Source organism: Pelophylax lessonae (genome assembly GCF_965119305.1).
Source record: "Pelophylax lessonae genome assembly, chromosome: 11".
NCBI classification, from domain to species: domain Eukaryota; kingdom Metazoa; phylum Chordata; class Amphibia; order Anura; family Ranidae; genus Pelophylax; species Pelophylax lessonae.
In genome coordinates this window covers 20,835,258-20,857,394 of record NC_138778.1, presented here as the reverse complement: position 1 = coordinate 20,857,394, position 22,137 = coordinate 20,835,258, and positions in this window count along the sequence as shown.

Below are 22,137 nucleotides of genomic sequence, written 5' to 3'. Positions count from 1 at the left end.
ACCAGAGCAGGTGTGGCAACGAAATGAAAAATGGGATCTCATCCAAACACATCATACACATTCCCGCCTGGCAGAGGGACTTACTGTATCTCGTATGTGCCGCAAAAAAGATCACTAAAGTCTTAAATAAACTTCACGCACCCCCTCCCCCACCCCCCAATTTTTTTTTAATTTTTTTTAGGTGACCTTAAGAACAGCTCTTCTTGTTCAGAAGGGATTTTGTGGAAGAAACGTGAATTTTGGGGTTGTGGAAATATCTAATCCTGTTTCTATAAGAAGAGAGCGGGAGAGATTTATGTTCCTGTTAGTTGGCCATGTATGTCGGGAAAGGTGCAAATAAGGTATTTTAAAGCTAATTTGTACTATAAAGGGCAATGTAACTGATGGGGAAAAGGGAACAGCCATTTTATTTATCAAACATGTATTTATGATTATCAAACAATGTATTTATGATTAAGCAGATATATTGGATGTATATGTTGTGAGAAGTCATATTGTATAACAGCTGTTGTGTTCAAAAGCCATTTAAACCTCCAGCTGTTAGATTGCTATCTAGGCTTTTGAAGACCTGTCCAGTTGTTTACTGGAAGTAAACAAGCCTATGTGAACAACTATTCTGCATTTCAATCAAGATGTGACTTCAAAAGAAACTTTAGATAGATAGGTGCCACCCACATCAGAATGTATAAACTGTAATACAAGTCCTTAGGAAGGTAGAGCAATGTTTATCAATACAACAGAATGTAATGTACCTGAATTGCTCTCCAAACATGTTTACCTACTTGTTTGTCTAATAAATATAATTTTCAATCTGGCTTCAACAGTCAAAATGTTACTGAAACCCATGAGTTCTGGGGTTTCCCCTACATACCTTTCTGGGACGGTGCCCGGTTTCGGGAGTCTGTCTCTGGCTCTTCCAAAGTAACTTGTTTACTAGGGTAACCTGATGTCCTGGAAATCGAGGGACAGGCGTCATTTTCAGGAGGCTGTCTCTGGAATTAAAGTGCCCCGAGATGTGTCCCCTGTTAATAAATGAAGTCCCTGGCCCTGTAATCTACTTGGCAACTTCTTGACATTTCATGTCATCTTGAAAGGATGGAGTGCTGATGGCTGTCACCAAATGGGGCAAGGCTTGTTTACTAGGTTGACGCCCCTGAAATCTGGGGATGGTCCCAGTTTTCAGCCAGTTGTCCTTGGCTTCTCCAAAGTAACTTTTTAACTAGGCTGATGGATGTGTCCCCAGGCAATAAATGGGGTCCCTGGCCCTAAATCTACTCAGCAACTTGTTGATATTGCCATCTCAGTGACAGCTGTGGGCACTTTGCTGTCTGGGAAAGGCTCGTCTAGGGAGAGGGAAGTGCTGCCAGATGTCACCAAGTGGGGCAGAGCTATCCATTTATTTGTCATGGTGATATCTGGCTCTTCCAACAGTTGTCTTCTTCACTAGGCTGACTTGATATCCACGATTTATGGGGATAGTCGACAGATCCAGGAGGCTGTCCCTGGCTCCTCCAAAAAAACTTGTTCACCAGGCTGACCGGACCGCCCTGATTTCCAGGTACAGTCCCTGGATCCAGGAGGCTGTCCCTGGCTCCTCCAAAGTAACTTATTTACTAGGCTGACCTGATGTCCCTGATTTCCAGGGACAGACCCCATTTTCATAAGGTTGTCCCTGGAACTAAAGTGTCTACGGATGTGACCCTAGGTAATTAATGGAGTCCCTGGCCCTGAATCTACTTGACAACTTGTTGATATTGCCATCTCAATGACAGCTGTGGGCTCTTTGCCGTGTAAGGAAGGCTTGTCTGGAGGGGTGTGTGTAGGAGGGGGGGAGTGCTGCAGGCTTTCATCAGAAGTTGGGAAAAACTATGCAGGCCCCATTCATCTATCACAGTGATACCTGCCTCCTCCAAAAGTAACTTCTTTACTCGGCTGACTTGAAGTCCCTGATTTCTGGGGACAGTCACAAATTTCAGGTGGCTGCTGCTGCCTCCTCCAAAGCAACTTGTTCACTGGGTTGACCTGATTTCCGCTGACAGTCCACAGTTTCAGGAGGCTGTCTCTGACTCCTCCAAAACTAACTTGTTCTCTAGGCTGACCTGATGTTCCCAATTTCTGGGGACGGTCCCTGTTTTCAGGAGGCCGTCACTAGAAGGAAAGTGTCCATGGATGTGTCCCCTGTTAATAAATGGAGTCACCAGCTCTGCCATCTACGCGGCAGCTTCTTGAGTTGCCATCTCAATGACAGTTGTGGGTGCCTTGCTGTGTGCGGAAGGCTTGCGTAGAGGGGGTGGACGTGATGCCGGCTGTTACCAAGTGGGGCAGAGCTATGTAGGCCCCATTCATCTGTCATGGTGATGCCTGGCTCCTCCAAAAGCAACATGTTTACTGGGCTGACCTGACGTCACCCATTTCCGGCAACAGTCCCTATTCTCAAGAGGCTGTCCCTAGCTCCTCTAAAAGCAACGTGTTTACTGGGCTGACCTGACATCCCAGAAATCAGGTGACAGTCACCGTTTTCAGGAGGTTGTACCTGGAACTAAAGTGTCCCTAGATGTGTCCCCAGGTAATAAAATGGAGTCCCTGTAATCTATTCCACAAGTTGTTGACATTGCCATCTTAAAGACAGCTGTGGGCACTTTGCTGTGTGGGGATGGCTCGTCTGGAGGGGGGGGGGGGGAGTGCCGACAGCTGTCACAAGAAGTGGGGCAGAGCTATGTAGGCCCCATTTATCTGTAAGGTCGATACCTGGTTCCTCCAAAAGTAACTTGTTCACCAGGCTGACCTGACATCCACTATTTCCAAAGACAGCCCCCATTTTCAGGAGGTTGTCCCTGGAACTAAAGTGTCCACGAATGTGTCCCTGGTTAATAAATGGAGCCCCAGGCCCTGTAATCTACATAGCAACTTATTTACATTGCCATCTCAGTGACTGCTGTGGGGGCTTTTCTGTGTGGGGACAGCTCACCTGCAGAGGAGGGGGGGGGGGGTTGCTGCCAGCTGTCACAAGAAGTGGGGCAGAGCCATGCAGGCCTCAATCATCTGTCAAAGTATTACCTGGCTCCTCCTTAGTATTTTGCTTACCCCTGGTCCCTGCAACCTTTGGGCTACTTATTCCTGGCCCCTATATCCTGTAGGTTGCTTTCTCCTGAGCCATGCACTTCAAGGGTTAGAAGTAAGACCTAATCCCTGCACTCTGTGGGTTACTTACTCCTGGCATCTGCAACCTGTGTGTTATTTACTTCTAACCCCTGCAACCTGTTGGTTACTTACTCCTGACCATTTCATCCTGTAGGTTACTTTCTCCTGACCCATGCTCTGCAAGACTTAGGAGTAAGTCCTAACCACTGCATTCTGTGGATAGTTACCCCTGACCTCTGCACTCTCTGTGTAAGTATCTAAAACCTGTGTGTTACTTACTCCTGGCCCCTGCAACCTGTGGGTTACTCACTCCTAAGCCACGCACTGCAAGATTTAGGAGTAAGTCCTGGCCACTGCACTCTGTGGGTTAGTTACCCCTGACTTCTGCACTCTCTGTGTCACTGTGTTACTTTTGATTGCTGCCACAATTAGCCCTACTCAGCCCCAGCCCTGTTAAAAGTGGGCATGGTCAGTAGGGTGTCCCTGGATTTAATTTTGAAAATCTGGTCACTATAATGTTCACTTAACTGCTCTTCCTCCCCACTCAAATTAGCCTGTTCTGCGTTACATGCTGGAGCAAAGTGAATGACCCTGGAATCTGGGGGCACGTGTCTCTTCCATCAACAATACTTATAGATTTGAAACTTACGTGGTGTTTTTATTCCTTTGCTCCCTCCAGCAGGCAAACTGGAAAGTAGGGGCAGTAAAAGTAAGTAAAGAGACCCTGTCCCCAGACTATTCAGAGGGGGCTGTGATAGGGAATTGACCTTTCTTGGATTAGTCATATTTTCTAGCAGATTCAGAGGCACATAGCAAGTAATTAAAAGGCCTTTTAAAACAGAACTGCAGCCAAAATGTTTTTTTTTTTTGTTATTCCGAATGGAACAGGAAAAATAGTAAGCATGTCAAGCTAGTGTTTTTGGGCTGGATGTAGTTCTCTTGCTCCTTTAAGGAGATGAGGGCTGTTTTCTTGGTAAAGGGCTCAGATTCCTTACATCTGTAGCCCCATTAGGCCACCTGGCAGGACATTGCTCCCAGTGGTAGATTGTTGCTTTTCAAGCCATCGATGGGCTGTATGGGGAGGGAGGACAGCAGAAGAACAAGGTGATTGGCTGCTGCTGCTGCAGCCTGAGATTGTGCCTACCCCTAGCAATGGGGCCTGAAGGATGCTGATTGGGTGCCCCTGTGGCCGTGTAAACACCTACCACTCTACCCTGTTGGGACAGGATAGGGCATTGCTGCTGTGTGCCTGGAGAGAGAGAGCCTAGGGGAGAGGGCTCAGGACTGTGAGAGCCAAGCAACCATTTCTGCTGGAGGGTTCTGTTTAAAGGAAATTGTTATTCTATGCACCTTGGGGTTACAAATACTCCCAGTTGGGAGTGAGAGCTCTTACGAGTAATCCAAGGACCCCAACACCAGCAGTTTGTACCCCTATGGGCCCATGGCCTAGGCAGGGCCTCTTGTTTGTAAGTATGCCATTTTCCCTAAGTGATAGGTCAGCCTTCTGTTTACTGTGCTGTATTTGCAATTTGTCAGTGCCGATATTTGATATTTTGAAATGCTCTCAGTATTGCAAGTTCATTGCTTTACCTGATCTTCTTTTCCAGGGTTTTTGCACTTTTTAATAAAGCCCATTTAAACTTTTTCTAATGTGTCAATGGTTGTTGGGTACAGAGCAGGTTATCACTGGGAGTGACAAAAGTACCCATCCATCAAGTGGCTCCCAGAGGGGTAACTCTACAGATGGGGGCTGGTCCGGGATTCCTTCTGGCCCTGATAATTGCATCACAAGTCAAGTCTGTAAGATAGACCTCATCACTGATGCCAGTTTGTGCAAAGAACAGGTACTGTCTGTTGGAATTACCGAATGAGTGCAGCTAGTATCTATCCACAAAGGAATAGCTATACTGAAGACCCAGGTGTCTTGCAAAATGGAGATGATGACCCTAATGGCTTAGGCAGGGACTCTTGTTTGTAAATAGTGGAGTTTCCCTAAATGAAAAATTAAAATGTTTAGTGTACTGAATTTCCAATTTGTCAGTGGCAGTATTTGATATTGTGACACACTATCAGTATTGCAAGCTCGGTGCTCTGTCCTTATTTTTAGGGCTTTAGCATTTTTTAATAAACACATTTCAACAGTTTCTTGTGTGTGAGTGGTTGTTGGGTCCAGGTACAGGGGGCATTATCACTTCTAAAGCATGTCTGCATTCTCTGACTATCACCTATAATATACCTAAAAGACCATTTCAACTGTTTCTGGTGTGTCCGCGGTTGTCGGATCCAGGTACAAGGTGGGTTACCACTGGGAGTGACAAAAGGACCCATCTATCTAGCATTTATCTAGCTGCTCCATAGAGGGGTAGTGCTACATGTGGGGACTCATCCGGGATTTCCTCTGGCCCTGACAATTGCATCTGAAAGTACAAGTCAGTCAGTAAGATAGACTCAATCCCTGATGCCAGTTTATGCAAACAGCAGGTACTGTCTCTTGGAATGGACAAATGAGGGCAGCTAGTGCCCACTCAGAAATAGTTATATTGAAGACACAGGTATCTTGCAAAATAGAGATGGTGACCCTAGTAGCAGTGAGAATCATAGTGCCACTTGAGAAAATGTCTCAAGCTGCCCCAACAAATAAGTTGAGAGGTACAGTGCTCTGTTACTTATGGAGGTGTAGCCCACTATATGAGAGTTTGTCCGAGTCTGTGGAAGGGAAAGGAGAACTTGCAGAAGTGTCAGGGCTCCAGGTGAGAGAGCCAATCAGGTGCCTAAATGCTTCAAACAGCTTCCACCCACAACATGATACTAGAAAAAAGATAAGGACTGAGGGATTAAGAAGAGTCTCACCCGATACTTCAAATAGACACCTTAGGGCACCTAGTATCCAGTGCCACCACTCTTAAGAGGGATATCCACCAACTGTCAAAATGCTATCAGAAGCCTTGCTTTGTAGAAGAAGCAGGATACAGGTTCAATAAGTAGACAGCTAGTCTAACCATTTTTGGTAAAGTCCCCTCCCCCTTCTGATTATGTCCTGTAATATATCTGCAGTATATCTGGAAAGACTAGTTCAACTGTTTCTTGGTGTGTAGGTGGCTGTCGGGTCCAGGTACAGGGTGGGTTACCATTAGGAGTGACAAAAGCGCGCAAATACACTAAATATGGGGGCTCATCCGGGATTCTTTCTGGTCTTGGTAATTGCATCTGAAAGTTTAAAAAAAAGAAACTTTAGTATCACTTTAAAGGAAATGAATTTGGGGCTGCTCTAATGTGTATCTATTGGGGCTCATCAGAGATTTCAAGTGCTTAGTCAGAAGGTCATGCATTGCCACAGTGGGGCATGTATTTAGTGCATTAGTTTTAAACACATTTGAGATTTACATGATTTAATACATTTTCATAATCACAGATGTACAGCTGATATGTTACCTAAATATATTAATACAGTGCAGACAGTTCACACACTCACATCAATTGCTGCCCTCATAATGTTTATAGTCTGAGGTTCCTAACTTGCACATTAGGGCCAATTTACCTACCAGCATGTCTTTGGAGCATGGGAGGAAACCCACACAAGCACAGGGAGAACATGCAAACTCCATGCAGAAAGTGTCATAGTTGGGATTTGAACCCATAACCCACTTGCTGTAAGGCAGAAGTGCTAACCACTTAGCCAGAGTGCCACCCTATGTCATAGTGCTAACCACTAGTTTTACCTCCGGGTACTCTGGTTTCCTCCCATACTCCAAAAACATGCTGGTAAATTATTTGATAGGAGGTAGGAACCTTAGACTGTAAGAATTTCCTGTAGTACGTCTGCAATCTCTGACAATCTCCTGTGGTATGTCTGCAGTCTCTGATCATCTTCTGTAATATATCTGCAGTATATCTTGAAAGACCATTTCAACTGTTTCCGGTGTGGGGGTGGTTGTCAGGTCCAAGTATAGGTTGGGTTATTACTGGGAGTGACAAAAGCACCCATCTATCAATTGGCTCCTAGAGGAGTGGCTCTAAATGTGGGGGCTCATCCGGGATTCCTTCTACCCTGATAATTGCATCAGAAAGTACAAGCCAAGTCAATAAGATAGACCCCATCACCACTGCCAGTTCCTACAAAAACAGGTCTTGTCTTTTGGAGATGGACAAATGAGTGCAGCTAATATCCACTTCAATATTCCAAATTGCTATTCTGAAGACCCAGTGTCTTGAAAAATGGAGATGGTGATCCTTGTAGCAGTGAGAATTACAGTACCACTTGAGAAGACACCTCAAGCATGAAAAAGTTAATGTGCTCAGTTACTTAATTAGATGTAGCACACAATACGCAGGTTTGTCTGAGACTGTTTAAGGGAAAGGAGAAATTGAGAGGGCTTAAGGTGAGAAAGCTTGTGACTGACGGGCATGCATTTAGTTCTGAAGTGCATGTGTTCAGTTTTGAAGGGCATGTGTTCAATTTTTCTGGAGATTTGAAGTGCACGTGTTTAGTTTTGCTTGAGATTTGAAGTGCATGTGTTCAATTTTTCTGGAGATTTGAAGTGCATATGTTTAATTTTCCTTGAGATTTGAAGTGCATGTGTTTAGTCTTGCTGGAGATGTGAAGTTCATGTGTTCAGTTTTGCTCAAGATTTAATCTATTGCTGCCATCATGATGCTTATAGTCTATGGATCCTACATGTACTAGGGGCAATTTAGACTGGAGCCAATTAACCTACAAGCACAGGGAGAATATGCAAACTCCATGCAGACAGTGTCATGGTTAGGATTTGAACCCATGACCTACTTGCTGCAAGGCAGAAGCACTAACCACTTAGCCACTGTACTGCCCACTACTGCAGTGCTGCAGTGCTGCAGTGCTAGCAGGTAATTTTACTTCCGGGTACTCTGGTTTCCTCCCACACTCCAAAGACATGCTGGTAGGTTAATTGGTATGAGGGATGAATCTAAGACAGCAGTAGCTATGTAGTAGTCATGTAGTAGTGGCATAGTAGAGCAGTGTTGCCAACTGTCAATATGTTGACTGGCTGCCAGTAAAAAATGGGCACTTTTCTGCCAGTTAATGTCAGTAACAGGAAAAGGTTGCCAGTAAAAAAATATGGCTATGACACTCTGCTCAGAATTGCGCATGTGGAGATCATCCAAGTGCCTGCTACAGTGTGTTTGGGTGGTGCCAGTGGGGGGCAGGTCAGGCGGAGGTGGTGCCTGAGCGTGTGATGTCATGAGGCAAGGGAGCCGAGCAGAGCAGCCGGAGCTTCATGTGTGGATCTGCAGGATGGGAGCAAGGCAAACCGGAAGCGGAACTGTCAGTGCTGTTTTGACTGGAGTGGACTGAAGGGACCACCTGGCATTAAGAGAGACTGTCGCTGTAACTGTGGAGGGGACATGTCCGGTCAGTGAGGTGTCATCATCATCTGTGCTGCTGCACGCTGCTGTCAGTGTCACTGTGAGAGCCAATTACATGTGTGTGCCATCCATTTTAATTTTGTGCCCTCCTGAGTCCTGTCCCTGAGCTGCTTACTTATTATATCAAAAATAAAATAATATGTTTTTTGCCTCAATATTTACCTTAAATCACATTGCTAATATCATTTTTAGCCTAAATCCTGAAATTTGCATTTAAACTGTAATTTTTTTACTTTTGGAAATGCCAGTTAAAACTTGGCTGTGCCAGTAAATGTTGGGTACATCATCAGTAAATTTCAATCTGATAGGTTGGCAACACTGTAGTAAAGGTGTAGCAGGGCAACCACTCAGTACAGGACCCAGAAGCCAGTGGAGATCACTGTAGTAGCAGTGTAGTAGAGGTGTAGTAACGGTGTTGTAGCACTGTCCACTTCAATGATTTCCAGCTTCTAGAGGGATGGTGTTTATAGTTATATTGGTCCTGTGTTGTATATGCAGTCTCTGACCATCTCCTGTAGTATTCTTTTAAGGCATCATGCACACTAGGTGTTTTATTATCTCTCCTTTCCTCACGGCGCACAAACAAAAATGCTTGACGTTTGTAAACTTAATGCATTTAGACACATTAAGCGCTTTGACAATAATACATTTCATTGGCTGGAATAATAATTTATTCTGGCCATTGAAATGCAGTATCGCTAAAGTGCTAAACGCACCTAGCACTTAGGCGCGTTTACATGTGTTTAGGCGTAGTAAGGGGTTTTATTGCCCCAAACTCTGCTACTCTGTGGCTGGCTGTGGGATTTTTATTCTGTCTCTAAACTCATCTAAATGCCTATAGTGTGCATGGACACATAGACTAACATGGAGGGGCGTTTAGAGGCAGCAGCAAAAAAAAATGCCAAACGCCCCCTCTAGGAAAAGCAGAAATAATGTCCATTGTGCATAAGGCCTTAACGTGGTTGTAAAGGCAGAAGGTGCATTGTTTGCATTAAGATAAAAAGCCTTCTGTGTGCATCTGCCCCCTCAGCCCCCCTAATACTTATCTGAGGTCCATCTTGATCCAGCCATGTTGCAGGAGTGTCTCAGCTGCTCGGGACTCCCCTCCTGATTGGCTGAGACAGCAGGGTGGTGCTATTGGCTCCCGCTGCTATCAATCAAAGTCAGTCAGCCAATGAGGAGAGAAAGGGGGTGGGGCCAGGTAACGACTCTGTGTCTGAATGGACACAGGGAGCCGGGGCTTGGGTGCCCCCATAACAAGCTGCTTGCTGTGGGGGCACTCAACAGGAGGCCAGGAGTGCCGAAGAGGGACCCAAGAAGAGGAGGATTCGGGCTGCTCTGTGCAAACCCACTGCACAGTGGAGGTAAGTATAACATGTTTGTTATTTTTAAAAGAATGAGACTTTAGTATCACTTTCAAGAAACTAAACTGTGGCTGCTCCAATGTGAATGTATTGGGACTCATCAGAGATTTCAAGTGCTGCCTTAGTCTGAAGGTCATGTATTGCCACAGTGGGGCATGTGTTTAGTTCTGAACACATTTGAAATTTACATGATTTAATTAATTTTCACCATCACAGATGTACAGCTGATGTGGTTTGTTACTGAAATGTATTTATACAGTGCAGACACTCATGTCTGTTGCTGCACTCATGACACTTATATTCTGGGGTTCCTAACTTTGGGGCCAATTTACCTGCCAGCATTGTTCTTGGAAAGGAACCCACACAAGCACAGGCAGAACATGGAAACTACAGGCAGAAAGTGTCATAGTTGGGATTTGAACCCACGACCCTACTTGCTGCAAGGCAGAAGTGCTAACCACTTAGCCACTGTGCCACCCTATGCTGTAATGCTATCTGCTGGTTTTACCTCCAGGTACTCTGGTTTCCTCCCATACACAAAAGACATGCTGGTAAATTAAATGATAGGAGGTAGGATCCTTAGACTGTAAGAATCTCCTGTAGTTCCTCTGCAGTCTCTGACAATCTCCTGTGGTATTTCTGCAGTCTCTGATCATCTTCTGTAATATATCTGCAGTATAGCTTAAAAGACCATTTCAACTGTTTCTGGTGTGCAAGTGGTTGTCAGGTCCATGTACAAGGTTGGTTATTACTGGGGGTGACAAAAGCACCCATCTATCAAGTGGCTCCTAGAGGGGTGGCTCTAAATGTGGGGGCTCATCCGGGATTCTTCTACCCTGATAATTGCATCGGAAAGTACAAGCCAAGTTAATAATATAGACCTCATCACCAGTGCCAGTTCCTACAAAAACAGGTCTTGTCTTTTGGAGATGGACAAATGACTGCAGTTAATATCCACTCTGAAATACCTATTCTGAAGACCCAGTGTCTTGAAAAATGGAGATGATGATCCTCGTAGCAGTGAGAATCACAGTACCACTTGAAAAGACACCTCAAGCACAAAAAAGTTAACATGCTCAGTTACAATTAATGAGGTGTAGCACACTATAAGAGGGTTTGTCTGACTCTGTTAAAGGGAAAGGAGAAATTAAAAGGGCTTAAGGTGAGAGATCTGGTGACTGAAGGGCATGCATTTAGTTCTGCTCAAGATTTGAAGTGCATGTGTTGAGTTTTGCTGGAGATTTGAAGTGCATGTGTGTCAGCTTTTTTTGGATAGTTGAAGTGCATGTGTTCAATTTTGTTGGAGATCTGAAGTGCATGTGTTTAGTCTTGCTGGAGATTTGAAGTGCATGTGTTCAGTGTCACTGGAGATCTGAAGTGCGTGTGTTCAATTTTGCTGGAGATCTGAAGTGCATGTGTTCAATTTTGCTGGAGATTTGAAGTGCATATGTTCAGTCTTGCTTGAGATCTGAAGTGCATGTGTTCAATTATGCTGGAGATCTGAAGTGCATGTGTTCAGTTTTGCTGGATATGTCATCTATTGCTGCCCTCATGAGGTTTATAGTCTACAGATCCTAGGGGCAATTTAGATTGGAGCCAATTAACCTACAAGCATGTCTTTGGAGTGTGGGAGGAAACCGGAGCACCCGGAGGAAACCCACGCAAGCACAGGGAGAACATGCAAACTCCATGCAGACAATGTCATTGTAAGGATTCAAACTCATGACCTACTTACTGCATGGCAGAAGTGCTAACCACTTAGCCACTGTACTGCCCACTACTGCAGTGCTAGCTGGTAATTTTACTTGCTCCGGTTTCCTTCCACACTCCAAAGCACACAAGTGCACCACACAAGCACATGGAGAACATGCAAACTCCATGCAGAAAGGGTCATAGTTGGGATTTAACCCATAACCCACTTGCTGCAAGTCAGAAGTGCTAAACACTTAGCCACTTAGCCACTGTGCCACCCTATGCCATAAGGTAGGAACCTTAGACTGTAAGAATCTCCTGTAGTACGTCTGCAGTCTCTGACAATCTCCTGTGCTATGTCTGCAGTCTTTGATCATCTTCTTTAATGTATCTGTAGTATCTCTTGAAAGACCATTTCAACTGTTTCCGGTGTGCAAGTGGTTGTCAGGTCCAATCACAGGGTGGGTTTTTACTGGGAGTGAAGAAAGCACCCATCTAACAGGTGGCTCCTAGAGGGGTGGCTCTAAATGTGGGGGCTCATCCGGGATTACTTCTACCCTGATAATTGCATCAGAATGTACAAGCCAAGTCAATAAGATAGACCCCATCACCACTGCCAGTTCGTACAAAAACAGGTCTTGTCTGTTGGAGATGGACAAATGAGTATAGCTAATATCCACTCTGAAATACCTATTCTAAAGACCCAGTGTCTTGAAAAATGGAGATGGTGATCCTCGTAGCAATGAAAATCACAGTACCACTTGAGAAGACATCTCAAGCAACACCTCACACACAAAAAAGTTAACATGCTCAGTTACAAATAATGAGATGTAGCACACTAAAGGAGAGTTTGTCTGAGTCTGCTGAAGGGAAAGGAGAAATTGAAAGGGCTTAAGGTGAGAGAGCATGCATTTAGTTCTGCTCAAGATCTAAAGTGCATGTGTTCAGGTTTGCTGAAGATTTGAAGTGCATGTGTTCTGTTTTGCTGGAGATTTGAAGTGCATGTGTTCAATGTTCCTTGAGATTTAAAGTGCATGAGCTCAGTTTTGCAGGAAATTTCATCTATTGCTGCCCTCATGATACTTATAGTGTTCAGATCTTACAAATACTATGAGCAAGTTAGACTGAAGCCAATTAACCTACCAGCATGTCTTTAGAGTGTGGGAGGAAACCCACACAAGCACAGGGAGAATATGCAAACTCCATGCCGACAGTGTCATGGATAGGATTTGAACCCACAACCTACTTGCGGGTACTCTGGTTTCCTCCCACACTCCAAAGACATGGTGGTAGGTTAATGGTATGAGGGAGGGATCTAAGACTGTAAGCATCTCCTGTAGTATGTCTGAAGTCTCTGACCATCTCCTGTAGTATGTCTGCAGCCTCTGATCATGTCCTGTAATATATCTACAGTGTGCCTTGAGGGACCATTATAACTGTTTCTGGTGTATGAGTGGTTGTTGGGTCCAGGTATGGGGTGGGATATCACTGTGTTTTTTTTATTTTTTAATTTTGGCGCAGGGTTCCCCTTAAAATCCATACCAGACCCGAGGGGCCTGGTATGGACTGGAAGAGGGATCCCATGCTGTTCTTTTCAGCAATACTGACACAAACTGATATAAACCTATATATATATATATATATATATATATATATATATATATATATATATATATATATCTTTGTGGTGTGCACTGCACTGTCTGATCTCAACAAACTGTATAAAGCAAAAATCTCTCTCCTTGCAAGAAATGCATTTATTAACTATAGAATTCCAGTTATAAATCACCCACAAGCCAATGGATTGGAACCTACAACCACTGCAATTTGCAAACCTGGTGTTCTACCAGCGACGCCACTGTCAAGTATGCTTAGATAGAGCACACTTTCCCTGCCTAACTAACTCCTATCTCACCCTACACACAGTAGATGAGATAAAAGTTAGGGAGAGTGTGTGCAGCCTTAAGCAGCCTTAACCACTTTACCCCCAGCCCTATTTCGGACACTTTTTGTTCACAAGTTAAAACCAGTATTTTTTCCTAGAAAACTACTTAGAACCCCCAAACATTATATATATTTTTTTAGCAAAGACTCTGGAGAATAAAAAATTTTTTGTCACGCGGTATTTGCGCAGCGGTCTTTAAAACGTCATTTTTTTGGAAAAAATTTGAAAAATCACATTTCACTAATTTTAAAAAATACTAAACAGTAAAGTTAGCCCATTTTTTTTGTATATTGTGAAAGAACATGTCACGCCGAGTAAATAGATACCAAACATGTTACGGTTTAAAATTGCGCCCCCCCGTGGGATGGCGACAAACTACGGTCAATAGAGATCTCAATCTGCGATGCTTTAAATTTATTTAACGGTCACCAGTTTTGAGTTAGAGTGTAGCTCTTTTTTTTTAATTATTGCCCACGCTCTGGCGATCGCGGCGATACCTCACATGTGTGGTTTGAACAGCGATTTCATTTGCGGCTCGACTTGCGTATACGTTTTTTTTTGTGCGCGAGCTAACGGTGACGGGGGCGGCTAAATTTTTTATTTTTTTTTTCCTATTTATTTTTTCTTTTTTTTTAACTTTATTACAGGTTTTTAAAAGAAAAAAATCTGATCACTTTTATTGCTGTCACAAGCAATGTAAACATCCCTTGTGACAGCAATATGTGTGACAGGTACACTTTATGGAGGGATCGAGGGTCTAAAAGACCCTAGACCCCTCCACTACACTTCCCTGTATGCAAAACGCCAAAAACTGCATTTTTGCATACAGCCGTTTTTTAAATCTGCCGCCTTTTGCGGCACAGTAACCCGGATGTGACGTCATGGACGCCGCCTCCGGGTTACGTCATCGGAGACCCGATCGATGCCGTTTCCGGCATTCATCGGGACTCCATCCAGCCGGCGGACGTGCCGGCTGGGTGCTCGGGGCTCCCGGTGGGACGGGAGCCCCGAGCAAAGCCGCGGAAGGCGGAGGGAGGGGGGGGGACGTCCCCTCCCGCCCCCCCGGGTAACGATCGAGCGGCTCCCAAGCCGCATCGATTGTTACCGACGGAAAGCCGACCGCCGGCTTCAAACAACGGTACCGGGATGATGCCTCTAGCTAGAGGCATCATCCCGGTATAACCACTCAAAGTCAGCCGACGTAGATCTACGTGGCTGGTCGTTAAGTGGTTAAGCAGCCTTAAGCAGCCTTAAGCAGCCTTAAAGGTGGCTTAGATGGTAGACTACCAGGCCTGCAATGACATGGCTATGGGGTTCAGGTCCAATTTTACTTTAAACTCCATTCAAATTCAAACTGTAAACATATTTCTGAAATAAAAGACTGTGTGTGTTATTAGAGTACCATTTCTAAATAATGCTGTTTTTGTTAAGCCAAAGATTACTTAAAGATCCATTGTATTATTTTGGTGAAGATTTTACTTTTGTTTATTCATTTTGCCGCATTTGAATTGAAAAAAATCTAAAATTTTCGATTCACCTGATTCAAAATTTCTTGATTCGCACGTTTCAATTATTAATTCCGAACGCGAATCCCAAATACAGTACAGGCAGAAGTCAGCAACACGAGTTTAAGCAGGTAAGTAGAAGGCAGAGGCAAAATCCAGATACAGGCCTGGGTCAGAATAGGAGATTTACATGAAGTTGGAGGCAAGCCGGTTATAATACAGAAGTATGAATGTGCTAGTGCAACTGCTGCACTTATATATATATGAAATTTTGGCAAACGCACACGCACATATGTGTGCTCCCGTGCCTGGCAATATAGACCCTTTCAGGATCGTGCATGTGCGTGCTCATTTGCATCTGCCCTTGAGCATCAGCTGCATTATTGCCAGCACATCCCTGACAGGGCTCATCCGGGATTCCTTCTACCCTGATAATTGCACCGGAAAGTACAAGCCAAGTCAATAAGATAGACCCCATCACCACTGCCAGTTAATACAAAAACAGGTCTTGTCTGTTGGAGATCATGAGATGGACGAATGAGTGCAGCTAATATCCACTCCAAAATACCTATTCTGAAGACCCGGTGTCTTGAAAAATGGAGATGGTGATCCTTGTATCAGTGAGAATCACAGTACTGCTTGAGAAGACACCTCACATAAATAAGTTATCTTGCTCAGTTACAATGAGATTGATGTAGCACACTATAAGAGGGTTTGTCTGAGACTGTTGATGGGAAAGGAGAAAGCTGGTGACTGAAGTGCATGTGTTCAATTTGGCTGGAGATTTGAAGTGCATATGTCCAGTCTTGCTGGAGATTTGAAGTGCATGTGTTCAGTGTTGCTGAAGATTTAAAGTGCATGTGTTATCATGGTTGGGATTTGAACCCATAACCCACCTGTTGCAAGGGAGAAGTGCTAGCCACTGTGCCACCCACAGAAATGGTGCTAGGCACTATTATACCTCTGGGTACTCCGGTTTACTCTCATACTCCAAAGACATGCTGGTAGGTTACTGGGTAGGCGATAGGGACCTCTGACTGTAAGCATCTCTTGTAGTATTTCTGCAGTCGCTGACCATCTCCTGTAGTATGTCTGCAGTCTCTGATAATCTCTTGTATTCCTTCTACTCGGATAACTGCATCTTAAAGTGTACGCCAAGTCAACAAGATGGACCCCATCACCACTGCCAGTTTGTACAAAAACAGGTCCTGTCTGTTGGAAATGGAATGGCAGCCGGTAGTATCCACTCTCAGTGCTCTGTTACAATTATTGGAGTTTGGCCGCTATAAGAGAGTTTGTCAGAGGGAAAAGAGAAATTGAGAGGACTTAAGGTGAGAGAGCCGTTTGACTGAAGGGCATGCATTTAGTTCTGATCAAGATCTGAAGTGCATGTGTTCAGGTTTTCTGGAAATTTTAAATTTACATGTTTTTAGTTTTGTTGGAGATTTCATCAGTTGCTGCCCTCAAGATTTTTATAGTCTAGATGTAGATGGACAAATGAGTGCTGGTCATATCCACTCCAAAATAGATATTCTGAGGACCCAGGTGCCTTGATAAATGGAGATGGTGACCAGGGCCGCTGATAGGGGGGGAGCACCAGCCCTCTTGTAGGGGGCCCGAGCACACAGGGGGGCCCACACAGAGAGGGGGATTAGTGATGGACAACAAATACAGAAATCTTCCTCCAGCACCTGAATCTGATCTGTCCCTCTCCCTGCTATCAGCTTTTATCTGCTGAGAAAGAGACAGTTGTCCCTCACTAATCCCCCTCCCTGTGTGGGCCCCCCTCCCAGCACTTATCTCTGCTCAGGAGTTTATTTGTAAATTGTAACTTTGTTTCTCTCTCTGTCTCTGTCTGTCTGATCACTGATCTCCAACTGCCCAGTCTGTATATTTTTCTCATCTCATCTTCTTTTTATTTAACATATTTTTTTTTTTTTTTTTTTAGATTTAGCAGGAATTATGCGAGTTATGTTATATTTGTGTCTGATAATAGTGATTTTGTTGTAATTTTAGCTAAACATATCTTTAATATTTTCTTGGGGGGGGGCCCTGCCAGGTAGTCTGTACGGGGCCCCGCGATTTCTAACAGCAGCCCTGATGGTGACTCTCGTAGCAGTGAATCACAGTACCACTTACGAAGATACCTCAAGCAACCCCTCCCACAAAGAAGTTAATATGCTCAGTGCTCTGTTACAATAAATGGGGTGTCGGACACTATAAGAGAGTTTGTCTAAATCTGTTGAAGGGAAAGGAGAGATTGAGAGGGCTGGTGACTGAAGGGCATGCATTTATTTCTGCTCAAGATATGAAGCGCATGTGTTCAGTTTTTCTGGAGATTTGATGTATGTGTTCAGTTTTGCTGGAGATCTGAACTGCATGTATTTAGTTAAGCCGGAGATCTGAAGTGCCTGTGTTGAGTTTGGTTGGAGATTTCAGTGCTGGCATTGCTACTAAAGGGCATGCACTGAGCTTGGTTGGAGCTTTGAAGTGCAGGCATTGCCACTGAAGGGCATGCATTGAGTTGGGCTGGGGATTTGAAATGCAGGCATTGCCTCTGTAGGGCATGCATTGACTTGGACTGGGTATTTGAAGTGCATGTGTTCAGTTTGGTTGGAGAATTGAAGTGCATGCAGTTAGTTCAACCTGAGTTTTGAAGTGCCTGGTCATAAGTGCACACATCAGAGGTATGAAGTACAAGCATTAATACTGATCAAGTTCAGTGTTTCCATGATTTAATCACACATACAGTTGTACTGCTAATTTACCTATCACTGGTATATGTTAAGTGCTGACATCTTACATACATTCACATCAGTCCCTGCCCTCAAGATGTTTATAGTCTAAAGTTCCTCCACGTACTAGTAGCAAAATAGTGTTGGGAGGAAACCCATGCAAGCACAGGGAAAAGATGCAAACTCCATGCACATTGTGTCATGGTCAAGTTTTGAACCCATGACCCTCTTACTGAAAGGCAGAGGTGCTAACCACTTAGCCACTGTGCCACCCGGTGTGGATGGACTCTACAATAACCACTTCAGCTTCCGAAGGTTTACCCCCCCTTCATGATCAGGCCATTTTTGGTTATACCGAACTGCGTTACTTTAACTGACAATTGGGTCGTACGATGCTGTACCCAAATAAAATGTATGTCCTTTTTTCCCATAAATAGAGCTGCATGGTTGGTGTTAGAAGGTAGCACAGTGTGTCATATCAGAAGGAGTAAAAGTGCCCCAAGGGCCTGATAAAGGCAAGCAAAGGGCCGCATCTGACCACCGGGCCACAGTTTGGAGACCACTGCTCTAGAAGCTTGAAATCACTGAATTAGACACCAATACTACACCGCTACCACACCAATCTCCACTGTCTGAAAGCAAGTTGGAAATGCGTTTTGTCTGACAGTGCAGGAATAGGGGGACTTAATATCCAGCAGCTCCTGCGGGGGTAGCGCTACATATGGGGGCTCGCCCAGTATCCTCCTATGGTAACCTGCCTGACCATTGCCCATAGCAACCGGCAGTCAAGGAGCCAAAGATCTCTAAATCTGCTACTAAGTGAGAAGAGATGATGTGTGGAGTTATCTATCATTCAGAACAGTACCATTCTGCAAAAAGTGCAGTTTCTTTGCTGCTCCCCGTAACAAACATGCTGCTCTAGAAGCTTGAAATCACTGAATTAGACACCACTACTACACCGATCTCCACCAGCTTCAATGCCCCACACCAAGCAGTTACCCTGCTGCATTGAGAACACAGGTGGTTGACCACTGAACACAGGTGCCATTCAGAGATTATTTTGCATTTTCTTTTTCATGCTCTCCACCTCATCCAATTGCAGACCACTTTGCATTAATTGAGGGAATTTAAAGGGAATCACTAAATGGCACCGATGCCCAGTGGTCAACCTCCTGTATTCACAATACAGCAGGGCAACAACTTGATATGGGAGCCAGAAGTCAGTGGAGATCACTGGAGTAGCATTGGTCTCTTCTTCAGTGATTTCCAGCTTCTAGAGGGATCCCACAGCTATGATAAATACAGAGTTATATTGGTCCTGTGGTATGTCTGCAGTCTCTAACCATCTCCTGTAAAAATGTTTGGAAAGGAACAGAATTTGGGGCTGTTGCGATGTTTATGCATTGGGACTGATCAGAGGTTTTAAGTGCTTGAACGGAAGTGCAAGCATCGCCCTCTGGGGCATGCATTTTAGTTAAGCCAGAGATTTGAAGTGCCTGTGTTGAGTTTGGTTGGAGATTTCAGTGCTGTCATTGCCACTGAAGGGCATGCATTGACTTGGGCTGGGGATTGGAAGTGCATGTGTTCAATTTGGTTGGAGATTTGAAGAGCATGCAGTTAGTTTAACCTGAGTTTCGAAGTGCCTGGTCATAAGTGCACACATTGGAGGTATGAAGTGCAAGCATCAGTACTGATCAAGTTCAGTGTTTCTATGATTTAATCACACATACAGTAGTACTGCTAATTTACCTATCACAGGTATTTGTTAAGTGCTGAGATCTTACATACATTCACATCAGTCCCTGCCCTCAAGATGTTTCAAGTCTAAGGTTCCTTCATATACTAGGGGCAATTTAGACAGGAGCCAATTCACCTACAAGCATGTCTTTGGAGTGTGGGAGGAAACCAGAGGACCTGGAGGAAACCCACGCAGGCACAGGGAGAACATGCAAACTCCATGCACATAGTGTCATGGTTGGGTATTGAACCCATGACCCCCTTGGTGCAGGGCAGAAGTGCTAACCACTTAGCCACTGTGCTGCCCAGTGTGGAAGGGCTCTACGGGCTCTACGGGCTCTACGGGCTCTACATTATCTACTTCAGCTCTGGAAGGTTTACCTTCCTCCCTCCCTTCCTTCATAATCAGGCCATTTTTGGTTATACCGAACTGTGTTACTTTAACTGATAATTGCGCAGTCGTGTGATGCTGTACCCAAATAAAATGTATGTCCTTTTTTTCCCATGAATAGAGCTGCATGGTTGGTGTTAGATGGTAGTACAGTGTATCATATCAGAAGGAGGAAAAGTGCCGCAAGGGCCAGATAAAGGCAAGTAAAGGGCTGCATCTGGCCCCCAGGCCACAGTTTGGAGACCACTGCTCTAGAAGCTTGAAATCACTGAATTAGACACCACTACTACACCACTACCACACCAATCTCCACTGTCTGAAAGCAAGTTGGAAATGTGTTTTGCCTGACTGTGAAGGAATAGGGGGACTTACTATGCAGCAGCTCCTGCGGGGATAGCGCTACATATGGGGGCTCGTCCGGGATCCTCCTATGGTAACCTGCCTGACCATTGCCAATAGCAACCGGTAGCAAATGAGCCAAAGATCTCTAAATCTGCTACTAAACAAGAAGAGATGATGTGTGGAGGTATCTATCATTCAGAACTGTACCATTCTGCTAAAAGTGCAGTTTCTTTGCTGCTGCCCGTAACAAACATGCTGCTCTAGAAGCTTGAAATCACTGAATTAGACACCACTACTACACCGATCTCCACCAGCTTCAATGCCCCATACCAAGCAGTTACTCTGCTTCATTGAGAACACAGGAGGTTGACCACAGAACACAGGTGCCATTCAGAGATTATTTTGCATTTTCTTTTTCATGCTCTCCACCTCATCCAATCACAGAACACTTTGCATTAATTGAGGGAATTTAAAGGGATCACTAAATGGCACCGATGCCCAGTGGTCGACCTCCTGTATTCACAATACAGCAGGGCAACAACTTGATACGGGAGCCAGAAGTCAGTGGAGATCACTGGAGTAGCATTGGTCTCTTCTTCAGTGATTTCCAGCTTCTAGAGGGATCCCACAGCTATGATAAATACAGAGTTATATTGGTCCTGTGGTATGTCTGCAGTCTCTAACCATCTCCTGTAAAAAATGTTTGTAAAGGAACAGAATTTGAGGCTGTTGCGATGTTTATGCATTGGGACTGATCGGAGGTTTTAAGTGCTTGAACGGAAGTGCAAGCATCGCCCTCTGGGGCATGCATTTTAGTTAAGCCAGAGATTTGAAGTGCTTGTGTTGGTTGGAGATTTCAGTGCTGTCATTGCCACTGAAGGGCATGCAACGAGTTTGGTTGGAGCTTTGAAGTGCAGGCATTGCCACTGAAGGGCATGCATTGAGTTGGGCTGGGGATTGGAAGTGCATGTGTTCAGTTTGGTTGAAGAGCATGCAGTTGGTTTAACCTGAGTTTTGAAGTGCCTGGTCATAAGTGCACACATTGGAGGTATGAAGTGCAAGCATCAGTACTGATCAAGTTCAGTGTTTCTATGATTTAATCACACATACAGTTGTATTGCTAATTTACCTATCACAGGTATTTGTTAAGTGCTGACATCTTACATACATTCACATCAGTCCCTGCCCTCAAGATGTTGACAGTCTAAGGTTCCTTCATATACTAGGGGCAATTTAGACAGGAGCCAATTCACCTACAAGCATGTCTTTGGAGTGTGGGAGGAAACCGGAGTACCCGGAGGAAACCCACGCAGGCACAGGGAGAACATGCAAACTCCATGCAGATGGTGTAATGGTTGGGTTTTGAACCCGTGACCCACTTACTGCAAGGCAGAAGTGCTAACCACTTAGCCACTGTGCCGCCCGGTGTGGAAAGGCTCTAGATTAACTACTTCAGCTTCAGAAGGTTTACCCCCCCCCCCCCATTCATGATCAGGCCATTTTTGGTTATACCGAATTACGTTACTTTAACTGACACTTGCGCGGTCGTGCGGTGCTGTACCCAAATAAAATGTATGTCCTTTTTTTCCCATGAATAGAGCTGCATGGTTGGTGTTAGATGGTAGTACAGTGTGTCATATCAGAAGGAGGAAAAGTGCCCCAAGGGCCGCATAATGGCAAGCAAAGGGCAACATCTGGCCCCCGGGCAACAGTTTGGAGACCACTGCTCTACAAGCTTGAAATCACTGAGAATTTTTACCAATTATTTTTATTTTATTTTTCTTATTCTTATTATTATTATTATTATTTACGATGTATCATTTTAATAATAGTTATTGTTACTATATGGGTGGCACAGTGGTGTAGTGGTTAGCACATTCAC